Consider the following 13,174-nt stretch of genomic DNA (forward strand, 5'->3'; position numbering starts at 1 on the left):
ATCAATACATAGACATCGAATAGAATTATATGAAGGACCTTAAGTAATAACAGCTTTAAAAATTGTCTTTAAAATTAATGTGTTTTTTTTTTTTTTGAGACGGAGTCTCGCTCTGTCACCCAGGCTGGAGTGCAGTGGCCGGATCTCAGCTCACTGCAAGCTCCGCCTCCCGGGTTTACGCCATTCTCCTGCCTCAGCCTCCCGAGTAGCTGGGACTACAGGCGCCCGCCACCTCGCCCGGCTAAGTTTTTGTATTTTTAGTAGAGACGGGGTTTCACTGTGTTAGCCAGGATGGTCTCGATCTCCTGACCTCGTGATCCGCCCGTCTCGGCCTCCCAAAGTGCTGGGATTACAGGCTTGAGCCACCGCGCCCGGCCTAAAATTAATGTTTTTAAAGCATGGCATGCACAGTACAATATTTGAAAGAGCAAAAAATATGTATGTCACAAATTAAAATGTCCCTTCATTCCAGAGTGACACTCCCACTTTGAAGAGTCAACCATATTTAAGTATCTATAGGATATGACAACTTATAGTAAAACTGAGACTATAGGAACTTAAAGAAAATGTTGAGTATGGTGCACAGACCAAAGCCGAATTATTTGAGGCCCAATTTTCGTTAGTTTGTTTGTTGGTACTCATTTGAAAGAAACACACACGCACTCATATACCTAAGGCTGCTTTCTGAAATCCAATACATTTCCTGCCTTCTTCTTTCCTCAGTACTCTTACGACCAGCCTATTTATAGCCCAGGAAAGGAAAAAGCTCCACTGGAGGCAGGAAAACTAAGTTCAGAAAGAATAGGAGGAAGTCTGCCTGCCATTTAGCCAAACAACCTTTAATTCATTGAGCTCAAAGCTTAGCAGCTTCAATGTTGTTGTTAGGCGTAAACAGCTTGCAAATTTCAATTTTTTTTCCCTCCCCACTTTTGAACTGGATTTGGGCAATGGAGGTGATGACAGCATTTTAGAAGAAAGAACAGGAATTCTAGGTGTTTAGGCACGTTGAAGAGAAACTTGCTAGAGGTGATGAAGCGGAAAGAAAAAGACGATTCACTATAGGGATGAACATTATTGCAGTTCTGCAAATTAAGGTAAGTGTCATTTAAAAATCTGTCTGTTGTTGCGTCTTAATGCACTTCATGAACTATGGATATTAGCCACAGACAATGGATATGATCTGAGGTCCGATCTTCATGTAACTTTTCAATATGCTTTGCTTATATCTCTGAAGAAATGTAGAAATCACCCTCAGTTATGACATCTTCAGTTTTTTACAATAAATATTTTAAAACGTTGTTTCTTGACAATGTCTCTATGAACTGTCTTCAGTTTCATTATTATCAGGGGTTTAGATAGTATAAATAATTTAATTGATGATCACCTTTAAAAATATATTTTTGACATTTGTCTGCTTGTCTGCCCTTTTCAAATTGCTGATTAATAATCCACTTACAATTTCTTTGATCAATAATAGTTTAGAATACCTTTAATAAATAGGCCTTCAAACAGAAATGGACAATTGTATAAAAGTTACATAAAAAATTTAAATTTTGCATAAAATTAAGCGAAGATAAAAAAATTTTAATACAGGTTTTTTCTCTTGAACATTGATTTTTCAGACAATGGAGAATCTTCTAGAACCACAAAAAACAGCACTGAATAGTTTCCAGTGATAGAAAGTGTTCATAGTAGTTATGTAGCTATAAATTATTATTTCCAAACATTCGTTCATTCTGTTTTGAGTGCCTTGAAAAATGTCACTGGGTTTGGAAATGGTAAGGTCGAAAGGAAATGGATTAAATCCAGGAACAGTTGATGCTGCCCACAAAAACTTGGAAAGCTTCTAGGGACATTCCAAATTCTTTTAACATTCTTTGCCATTAAACAAGCATATTTGTTTAAATGATGCACCATATTTGCATCCGCTGCTGCTAATAACCACATTTGTGTCTTGGAGTAACTTGATTAATGTTACCACGATGACTTCACAAAGGAATACGGTTCTGGTGGATTATTGAAAAGGAAGAACAGAAGGAAATGTGTGGCTGTTATTTCGCCCTATCCCTGTTTGAGATTGGGATGTTTAGAATTTGTCCCAAGAAGATAGCAAAGCTGGAAGCCAGAAAAGCAGAGCCAGCCAGAACCGGCAGAGGAGGCCAGGACTCGGGTCTGGCTCAGTGTGGATCCCACTGGCCGTCTTCTTTCCTGGGAGGATTTAAGGGTTATTTTTTACTGATTAGAAAATTATAATTCCATGGAAACTGTTAGAAAGTATAATATGTTTGAATAGAAAGAGCATGATTTCTTAGTTGAACTTAAGTGGTAAAAAAAAAAAAAAAAAACCAGAGGGAAATGAAATTAATCTGAATAAATGTGATAGATCTGAAGAAACAAATAAACCCTCAGCATTTACTTTCAGGACATTCCAGTGCTGCAGAGTCAGCTCTGAGTCCACTTTAGATCTTCCACAGAGCGGAATCTAAGGTGACTTAATTAATTGCCACTCCACATGGCTCTCATGACAGCAATGTTGCTTTACAGCAATTCTCATTTCTGATCATGTTGAACTTACTTCCCTTAGAGTTTCAAAACAATGTTCACATTGGACACCTTCACATGTTTACATTATGAGAATGAAATTGTTTTAACTGTATGTAAGGTTTAAGAAAGATAAAATTATGAGTTAGATGTATTATTCCAAGAATATATTTTTTCACTTGTAAAAGGCTCATTGCTGGTCATTGGTTTCCAGATGGCCATAGATTTATAAATGTATTCATGGGCCGGGCGTGGTGGCTCATGCCTGTAATCCCAGCACTTTGGGAGACCAGGGCAGGTGGATCACCTGAGGTCGGGAGTTTGAGATCAGCCTGGCTAACATGGTGAAACCCCGTCTCTACTAAATGTACAAAATTAGCTGGGTGTGGTGGCACATGCCTATAATCCCTGCTACTCGGGAGGCTGAGGCAGAAGAATCACTTGAACCCAGGAGGTGGAGGTTGCAGTGAGCCGGGATAGCTCCACTGCATTCTAGCCTGGGCAACGGAGTGAGACCTCATCTCCAAATAAACAACAACAAAAAAAAGTATTCATGAAATGCCAGGTATTTAAAATATAGTTCTTGGAAATTGCTTAATAGTTCTACAGATTGTTGTGATGTATCTAGAAGCTGCTGAGAACATTTTAAGTTAGAGTGAGCTAATTTTGAAAAAAATTATCAAATTTTTAAGCTTTTTTATTAATTACATAGAAATGTATTGCCTTATTTCCAGAAAAACTCCTACAATCACTATGTGTTTACAGTTTACATAGTAGAGCCAACCCTGGCCTTCACATTTAAATACAAGTAAAATCGGGTTACCGAAGGAAGAGACCATGTGAAGCAGCAAGAAATTTAGATGTCACCAAATACAATGTGGAACTTGCGGGATGTGTTGAAGAGGGATGTGGGAGAAGCATGCTAAAGTCTCCTTCTCCTTCAGATGGGAAACTACACCCACCTGCCATCTGGCCTGATGCTGGATGGGGTAGAGGGATATTGCATGTTGATTCTTGTGTATTTACAGGCACCTTAAATTCAGACAGTTGGCTTTTGGAGACATTTGTTGTACTGTCTCATCCTGTATTACAGGTCTACAAGCATCACCACACCTGTTTATTAAGTTTTCTAACTTATAATCTCTATCCTTGATAAACTCAATGTTAAGTTGGAAAAAGGGAAGTATACAGGACACAAGGCATGCTATATGTGGAGCCAAATTAATGATGTAGATAATGAGTGACACCTAAGGAAGACCTGATCCAGACAGGCTTCATGGAGGCCTGAGGCTGAGCTGGATCTTGGTGAGCAGGAGGAGATCTGATGGATAGAGGGAGATAAGGGCATCTAAGATAAGAATGGAGCTGTGAGCGTGAGCAGAGACAGGAATGGCCTTCCTGCGCCCAAGGAATAGGGCTGCCAGATGAAATATAGGATGCCCAGTTCAATGTGAATTTCAGATAAACAACAAACACTTTTTTAGTCTAAGTGTGCCCTACTGCATGACTGTGTATGAGACCTAGTGCATCGGACCTACTTATACGAAAGTATTATTTGTTGTTTATTGGAAATTCACACTTAGCTGGGGGCCCTGTATTCTGATTTCCCAAATCTGGCAACTCTTCAAGGGAATTGAGAATCAGCCAGCTTGACAGCAGCAGAGGGAATGAGCCTATGGAGCAGGAAAGAAGTGCCTGGAGGAGGCTGGGTTCAGAAGGTGGTGGGACATTAATGGTGAACTAAGGAGTCAGGAATTTAAAGATACCTGGGGCCAATGAGAAGTTCTGAAAAGGGAAGTGGCATGCATAAAATCTGCCGGTTGGAGGCAGAACTTGCTGGGGAAGAGATCGGGGCCCTGAGGTCTGGGTTCTGTTGAAAACAGAGAGAGAGAAGCCCACTGGAGACAAATCTGAGAACAAATTTATGTATTTTGTAAACTAATTGGGTATGGTTATAGGAGGAGAGAATGTGTTCAAGAGGATGTTATGTTTTATGGCTCCATTCAAAGAAATGGTCAAAGAGACAGCAGCAGGTCAGGGAGTTAGTGAGAGGGATGAGGATTTTGGTTTCAGACATAGGAAATTTGAGGGAATGATGGAATAGTCAGATAGAAATAGTAAGCGAACAGCTGAGAATGGAAAACAGCTTAGGAGGGAGGTAAGAACTGGAAATAAAAATGGCCAACATTTATTGAACACTTACTCTATGTCAAGCCTTTTATCTCCATTATCTCCTTTTGCCTCTGCAGTCATCTATCGGCAGGTTCCATTGCCAGCCACATTTTGTAGTTGAGAAAAGTGAGGGCAGAGAGATTAAGTAACGTGTCCATGATCACATCATTAATGAGAGGCAGATGGAAAATGGAACCACCATGTGTAGGAGCCAAAGCCCTCACAACTGGGACTCATATACAGAATGTTGAGCCTCTGGCTCTAGATTCACTTTCTCCATCTGCAAAGAGCTAAGGGTGCCAATTGCTCACGCTAGAACCCAGTTTTTAGCCAGATTCCAGGTCTTCTATTGTTCCGAACTTTGGTGGCCCTCATAGAATTCTCCATCTTTTGGTTACTGTCTCTGAGAAAATGGAAATGGTTTATACCCAGAGGTTCTCCTTATTTATTAATCTCCTGAATTGTTTTTCCCCTTAGTGGCTCATTTTAAATTTTCCCTTGGTTATCTGGTGAAATAAAGATTATGATGAAGAATCTATAATCTCATATAGTTACCTCTTTGTGTGACATGGGTGGCTAAAGCATACTTATTTTACAAAAATCCCTAATACAATTTTATTAAATTTCATCTTGAGGTTGGACAATAGATCTCCAAACCCTCCAAACCTGTGTTTTTTTTTTTTTTTTATTTTTTATTGTTTTCTTTCCTTCAAGACAGGGTCCCCCTCTGTCACCCAGGCTGGAGTGCAGTGGCACAACCTCGGCTTGCTGCAGCCTCCACCTCCAGGGCTCGAGTGATCCTTGTGCCTCAGCCTCCCAAATAGCTGGGACTGCAGGAACACGCCATTGCACCCACTAAGTTTTGTATTTTTTAGTAGAAACAGGGTTTCACCATGTTGCCAAGTTGGTCTTGAACTCCTGACCTCAAGTGATTCGCCTGCCTCGGCCTCCCGAAGTGCTGAGATTACAGGCGTGAGCCACGGCACCCAACCTCCAAACTTGTTCTTTAATGTCTGCTATTTTGTATCCTTTGACCTATGTGTCCCTATTTCCCTTTCCCCCCTCCTCCCACCCTTAGTGACCACTGTTTCATTATGTATCTCTGTGTTTTAGGGTTTAAAAAATACTCCACGTATAAATGAGATCGTGCAATTTTTAGAAAAAGGTTAGGCTGAAGAGAAAACAAGACCAAGGGTGTCAACCTCCTCTCCTTGTCCCTGGCTGCCCTCTAGTGGCAATACCAGATAACAACGTTCAGCCCAGAGACCGCAGAGCCAGGCACTAGAAGCAAGCTCCTCAGGAATCCCTAAATAGCATAATCAAGAGTTCGCAGAATCATCTTTGGGCTCTTACATGGGCTGGAGGCTAGTCGTGCTAGAAATTCTGGAAGAGGACTTCGTGGAATTACATACACCTTTACAGCTTGTTGGCCTGAAAGGCATTTTGAATAGACCAGTTTTAGATTTATCTTAAACTTTCTAATCATTAAAAGTATTTCACCTGTTTACCATTTTAGGCAGGCACATATATTATGTTTGGCTACTAAACTTTCAATGCACATATGTGCCTTTTTATTAAGATTTCCTAGACCTTTGATTCTAAATATTTACTTTAAAATACATAATATGTTAGTAAAAAGCAAAAAGTCTATCTTTTAGGGATCTATTCTTAAAAACATCATAAGTTCAGACAATAATGAATGTAAAAGACTCTATCTATTCATAACAGATACATTTTGTAACTAACCTAAATATAAAGGGAATTATTAAATGACATTCCACAATATGAAATTTTATACAGCCATTAAATTACATTATAATATTTAATGACATTGGAAACTGTTCATAGTAAATGTTAAGTGAACATTTACACTTACATTCAGTGCATATAAGAAGTCTACAAAATTATTTATATAGTGTGATCCCATTTGCTAAAAAAATATATATGTACATATAGAAAAAGAAGTAAGAGCTAAAAAGTCATACACCAACTGTTAACAATAGAAATTTCTTAGCCTGGCCAATATGGTGAAACCCTGTCTCTACTAAAACTACAAAAATTAGCCGGGTGTGGTGGCATATGCCTGTAGTCCCAGCTACTCAGGAGGCTGAGGCAGGAGAATTGCTTGAACCCAGGAGGCGGAGGTTACAGTGAGCCAAGATTGCGCCACTGCACTCCAGCCTGAGTGACAGAGCGAGACTATGTCTCAGAAAAAAAAAAAAAGAAATTTCTGGTTGGTGGGGTAATCGTGATTTTTGATTTTCTACTTTGTCTCCAGGATAAATAAGCATGTACTACTTTTATAATCAGGAACAAAACCCAGTATGTTTTCCAAATGTACAGAGCTAAGTCTGTTCTGATTTCTTGCTGTCATGGCTGACAATATGTCTGCACTAATGCAGTGCCATTGATGGCCTCTCCTCCAACTAAAGGGCTATATCCTGTTTGTGACAGCGTAATCCATTGTATTGGAAAAGATTATGATGCACTGGCCTGTTCTATGACTTCACTGCATTCATCAGCAACAGGAAACAAAGACATGCACTTTTTTCATAATTGTTTTAGTAATAATTGACAATTGGAGGAAATGAACGGCAGAAAACAATTACGAGCAGACAAGATGGTCAGCAAATCAAACTGGGAAATGCAGGGGAGCCCGTCTCAGCTTTATTCATGCAGCAATTTCAGAACATTACAAAGATACTATTGTTTTGTTCTCAGTCTACTCCTGAAATCACTATTTTTTTTAAATTTTTTATCAGCAGTTACACAATTCTTTGCTGGCAGCAATGACTTCCAATGTGTTTTTAATTCAGTAATCCGGTAATCCCACAACAGGGATTTGGTGCTGAACTTTTCATGTTTATTAATATTCAGGGTCAGTGTGAACGCCTCCCTGTGCGCATAGCCAGTGAAATGCACAGCGATATTGCTGTGACTTCTCTTGCCTCTGAATAACTGCCTGTTGCCCAGACATAGAATCTTAAAAGTGTTGCTTTCCATTACATTTATAAATAGAAAATTCATGTTTCTATTTTTTAAATTGTCCCTGGTCTTCATTTTGATAGCAATGGACAGGAGAATAAAACACCAAAAACTCAAAACAAGTGAATTAATGATTCAATATCTAGTTTCCATGCCATGAAATGGGCACAAGTAATAATCCCTTAGATGATAATGAGGGATGTGTTATCACTTAGGAAACAGTTAAGGAAGGTGGTAACATTTATTTCTTTCTCTTAGTGGCCTGTGTTCATAGCTGTCTTGTTGGGTATTACTGAAATTCTTTGGATGGGGAAACTAAACGTGCCTGGGCTGTTACATCACTCCAAGTCATACTCTCCTCTGGTAAGCTTGATGTGGAGAAGCAGCAGCTCTGACTTCCAGTTTTAAAGACTACTTACTGGTATTACTGTTGATTATGGAACACCCTACAGCACTGTCCGGTAGAAATACACACCTGTAATCCCAACAGTTTGGGTGGCAGAGGCTGGAAGATCACTTGGACCCAGGTAACCAGCCTGGGCAACACAGTGAGATCCTGTCTCTAAAAAAAAAAAAAAAAAATAGCTGGGCATGGTGGTACATGCTGCTAGTCCTAGATATTCAGGAGGCTGAGTTGACAAGATTGTTTGAGCACAGTTGTTCAAGTCCACAGTGAGCTATGATCACACCACTGCACTCCAGCCAGGGCAACAAAGTGAGACCCTGTCTCAAAAAAATTTAAAAAATAAAGTAAAATAAAAAATAAAATAGAAATAGAATGTGAGCCACTAATGTGACCTACATAGTTCATTTTACATTTTCTAGTGACCGCATTTAAAAAAATAAAAAGAAACAGATAAAATGAATTTTAATATCATAGTTTAAGGAGTGGGGCATAGTGCCTCACACCTGTAATCCCAGTGCTTTGGGAGGCAAAGGTGGGAGGATTGCTTGAGGTCAGGATTTCAAGAACAGCCTAGGCAGCATGGCAAGACCCTGTCTCCACAAAAAAAAAAAAAAGTAAACATTAGCTGGAAATGGTGGTAGTCCCATGGTCTACCAGTCCATGGAGTAACTGTAGTCCTAGTTACTCAGGGGGCTGAGGTGAGAGGATTGCTTGAGCCCAGAAGTGCGAGGATGCAGTAAACTATGATTGTACCACTGCACTCCAGCATGGGCAACAGAGCAAGACTCTTTCTAAAATAATAATAATAATATAGTTGATTTAATCAAATATATCCAAGATAACATTTCAACATGCACCCAATATAAAAAACCACTAATAAAACATTTTCTATTCCCTTTTTGTAATAAGTCTTTGAAAGCCAGTGTGTACTTTATGCTTACTGCATGTCTCAGCTCAGACTAGCCTCATTTCAAGTGCTCGATAGCTTCAGGTGCCTAGTGGCTACTGTATAAGACAGTGCAAGTCTAAACAGAAGGGCTACGGTGCCGCCCACAGCTACATAAATAATGTGAAATTTAGACTATGAGATGTTGCTACCTTTTCTGTACTCACAGTCATCTCTATTCCGAAACATTGAGCTGAACATTCTGTATCAAGTAAAATTGAATAGTTGAATAGCAAGCCAAGGAATGGCAGTTTTGGAGACCCAGCTTATTAGAATGATTCAGCTCTTCGCTTGGGCTGGGTAACTGTGGATTCCTCAATTGAGAAATAGGGCGATAGAAGTTTTTAAAAAAATTATCCATATTTGAAATCTGAATGATGTGGTTGTAAAAGACTTTATCATAATGTTTTCAAGTGAATTTAGGTATAGGAATAGATCCAATTACACTGCCTAAAATTGAGTTCCAAAAACCATTATAGACATTATGCTCCTAATAGTGCCTACAACTTAGTACAAAGAAATAAATCTTTAGCAAAGAAAACACACGCAAGTGCACATGCACACATGCGCATACTTCCAACATTGTGACCACTTGCTGATGTCTTTTCTGCATTTTGCATTGTCTTATTTGAAGGATAGGAAGTATGCTATAATAATCTTCTATAACTACTATGCCTTGGGGACTCTCATGCCAGTCAGCTGGGGTGATAAAGATAGCTTCTGTGTGCTAAGTTTGGAGATACAAAAATAGAACTGGTGGAAGTGGATAAAATCAGAAGACACTGTAGGTTCTTATGGCCCCACCAGTGGCAGAGACCTGGAAACACAGTTCTCTGAAATCCTGGCAATGAGTTGCAGCCAACTGGAATGATCATATTTTTGGTTCATATCTTATTCCATGAGGATTTGGTTATGAAACTAGAGTTTAACCAGTCAGAAAATTCTGAAATCAAAATAAAAGTTAAAGACATATATAAATAATGACCACTCATTGCCTGATTTACAAATTGATAATGGTCCAAAAGTTTATTTTTAATAATTTTCTTGGCCCTCTGAATTCACTTTACATTTTCCCCATAGAAACAAAGTTATAAATAGTGACTGCATACTGCACCTAAAATGCCATGTATCTACAATGAAATTATTACAATGTATTTATAATGTATTATATTATTTATTCTAAATATGTATGCATTTTAAATTATTCAGTGAAATCTATTAATGTATTATTTCTACATTAATACATTATATCATATATTAATATGCTAATAATTATATCACATTAATATATCAATAATATATTAATTAACCAAACAGAAAAAGTATATACTGGATCAACAAAACCACCTTATATTCAAAGCAGCCAACACTAGTAAAGAATCCAAGAAGTGCCAGGTGCTGTACTAGAGTCAGAGACAAGCATAAGAGATAAATAATATTTATGTTGTTTCTTAATGTTGGAGGAAAAGCAAATTTACAAAAGAAAAATGAGGAAATAGATGGAATTCTTTTTTTTAAGGGGACTGCCTTATCTAAGTGACTCTTAGGTAGAGAGACTTTTTTAGGCTTTTATGTCTAATTTTACAGTTAAACTTTGTACTTGCCTTTTCCTGAAGGACAAAGTATGTCTAGCGCTGCTGTTAATGTGTAGCCATACTGTTTTTTGGTTCCCAAATAGGGTGTTTGTTTGTTTGTTTGTTTGCCTATTTTGTTTTTGAGACAGAGTCTCACTCTGTCGCCCGGGCTGGAGTGCAGTGGTGTGATCTCGGATCACTGCAAGCTCCACCTCCTGGGTTCACGTTTTTCCTGCCTCAGCCTCCCGAGTAGCTGGGACTACAGGCGCCTGCCACCACACCTAGCTAATTTTTTGTATTTTTAGTAGAGATGGGGTTTCACCGTGTTATCCAGGATGGTCTCGATCTCCTGACCTTGTGATCCGCCAGCCTCGGCCTCCTAAAGTGCTGAGATTACAGGCGCGAGCCACTATGCCCGGCCCAAGTAGGGTAATTTTTTGTGGAAATTTTTTGGTTCCCAAATAGGGTGAGATTTTTCTGAAGTAATACTTGGCTGAGAAGTAGAAGAGAGAAAGGTGAAGAGAATGGTTAGAATTAAATATTCAGACACATGAGAACTGTGCATGATTGTCCCATTCTCCTGGGAGAAAGGGTGGGGAAGACTAGAGGACTGAGCCTCAAGAAATGATCCTCAACAGCCTCTAGGATGGGGAAAAGGAAGGGAGGGAATGTATGCAACTAGCCTTCACATACAAATTTCCAAGTCAGTTAAAGAAAAATCTCTTGGTGAGTGCCATTAACTGTTGGATCCTGCAGAGACTACCATTTAAAAAAAATATCACGAGAAAATGAGGAAGACGTGGGCCGGGCGTGGTGGCTCATGCATGTAATCCCAGCACTGTGGGAGGCTGAGGCGGGCAGATCACAAGGTCAGGAGATGGAGACCATCCTGGCTAACAAGGTGAAACCCGGTCTTTACTAAAAATACAGAAAATTAGCCAGGCGTTGGTGGCAGGTGCCTGTAGTCCCAGCTACTCGGGAGGCTGAGGCAGGAGAATGGTGTGAACCCGGGAGGCAGAGCTTGCAGTGAGCCGAGATGGCGCCCCTGCACTCCAGCCTGGGCCGCAGAGCGAGAGACTACATCTCAAAAAAAAAAAAAAAAAAAAAAAAAAGAGGAAGAAGTGACTAAGTCAGGCATGAATGGGCCTTCAGGGAAGGTCAAGAAATCTGGGTTGAGTGGTCCCACAGGTTGATTTCACAAAACAGCAAGAGAATCAGGGACCTACAAGTGAGTTGAGATTATGTATGTAGCCCAAGGAACAGGAGGCTGGGCCAGGGCGACAGACTGTTCTGGAACACTATCTTATTTCTTCTGCTGGGAACTAGGGCTGTTTCTCTGGTAATGGAGGCCCTCTGACAAAGACAAAGCATTGGGTGGTTGTGCCACACGCTACTCAAAGAGGTGCCCCAGCCTTGGAGTGTGCACAATTATTTTTTTTTGAGAGAGAGTTTCGCTCAGTCACCCAGGCTGGAGTGCAGTGGCCCAATCTTGGCTCACTGCAACCTCCGCCTCCTGAACTCAAGTCATTCTCCTGCCTCAGCCTCCTGAGCACCTGTGATTACAGGCATGCGCCACCATGCCTGGCTAATTTTTTGTATTAGTAGAGATGAGGTTTCACCATATTGGCCTTGAACTCCTGGTATCAAGTGATCCAACTGCCTTGGCCTCCCAAAGTGCTGGGATTATAGGTGTGAGCCACCGCACCCGGCCCACATCTGTGTTTTCTATCTGAAACTGTCTCCCCACCTTCTGGTCAATGAATGCATCCTTCCTCAATGTCTTCTCTCAATTTCTTTTGTTTCTAGGATATTTTCTTTTAAAACATCCATATCTCTTCTTTGGCATGGAAACTACACCCAATCTACCTGAACCTGGGGCACCCCTCTGATGACCCATTTGGATTCTCTGATTTCACTGCCAGTATTCTCAGTGAGTATTCTATCACATACCACCTTTATTTTATCACTTCTCTTTCAGATTTTAAACACATAAAATCTGATGGCCTGTTTTCAACCCCACTGAATCTGTGATGTCAGAAACTTTGTAAATGGTGAAGTGAAAAACCTTTTTCTTCTTCCTCCTTTGATGATGAAGCTGTCACCAGTCTTGAGTGAATTTGCTCTCTTCAAAAATGCTATAACATTTATATACTGTAATGCTATATAAATACTTTCTTATGTATTTAATCCCATGTCTGGTGGTGTTTCTTTAATATATTCAACTACTATTTGCCTCTGTGGTTAATTTTCCAAGAGTTTCTTCTCTCAACAACCTAATTATCAATTCCTTCATGTCTGGGCCTTATTTTGTGCTTTAAAAAAAATCCCTCCGTGGTACACTAATGTTCATAGCAGCATTATTTATAATAGCTGAAAGGCAGACACAACCAGGCACAACCCACATGTCTATCAACAGATGAAGAGATAAACAAAATGTGGCATAGACATGCAACGGGAAATTATTCAGCCACAAAAAGGGATGAAGTTCTCATATGTGCTAAAATATGAACGTACCTTGAAAATGTCATGCTCAGTGAAATAATCCAGACA

At 39.7% G+C, this 13,174-nt stretch overlaps 1 protein-coding gene across 1 annotated transcript in view; it reads left to right on the top strand.

Moving 5' to 3' along the window:
- Nucleotides 1-833: 833 nt before the first annotated feature.
- RASGRP3 (RAS guanyl releasing protein 3) overlaps nt 834-13,174 on the top strand; it is a 133,779-nt gene continuing 121,438 nt past the window's right edge. Inside the window, exons 1-2 of the mRNA XM_009183972.4 lie at nt 834-1,094; nt 12,431-12,554. The gene's annotated coding sequence lies outside the window, so the exon portion shown is untranslated. The remainder of the gene's footprint in view (nt 1,095-12,430; nt 12,555-13,174) is intronic.

Source organism: Papio anubis, chromosome 14, assembly GCF_008728515.1.
Source record: "Papio anubis isolate 15944 chromosome 14, Panubis1.0, whole genome shotgun sequence".
NCBI lineage: Eukaryota > Metazoa > Chordata > Mammalia > Primates > Cercopithecidae > Papio > Papio anubis.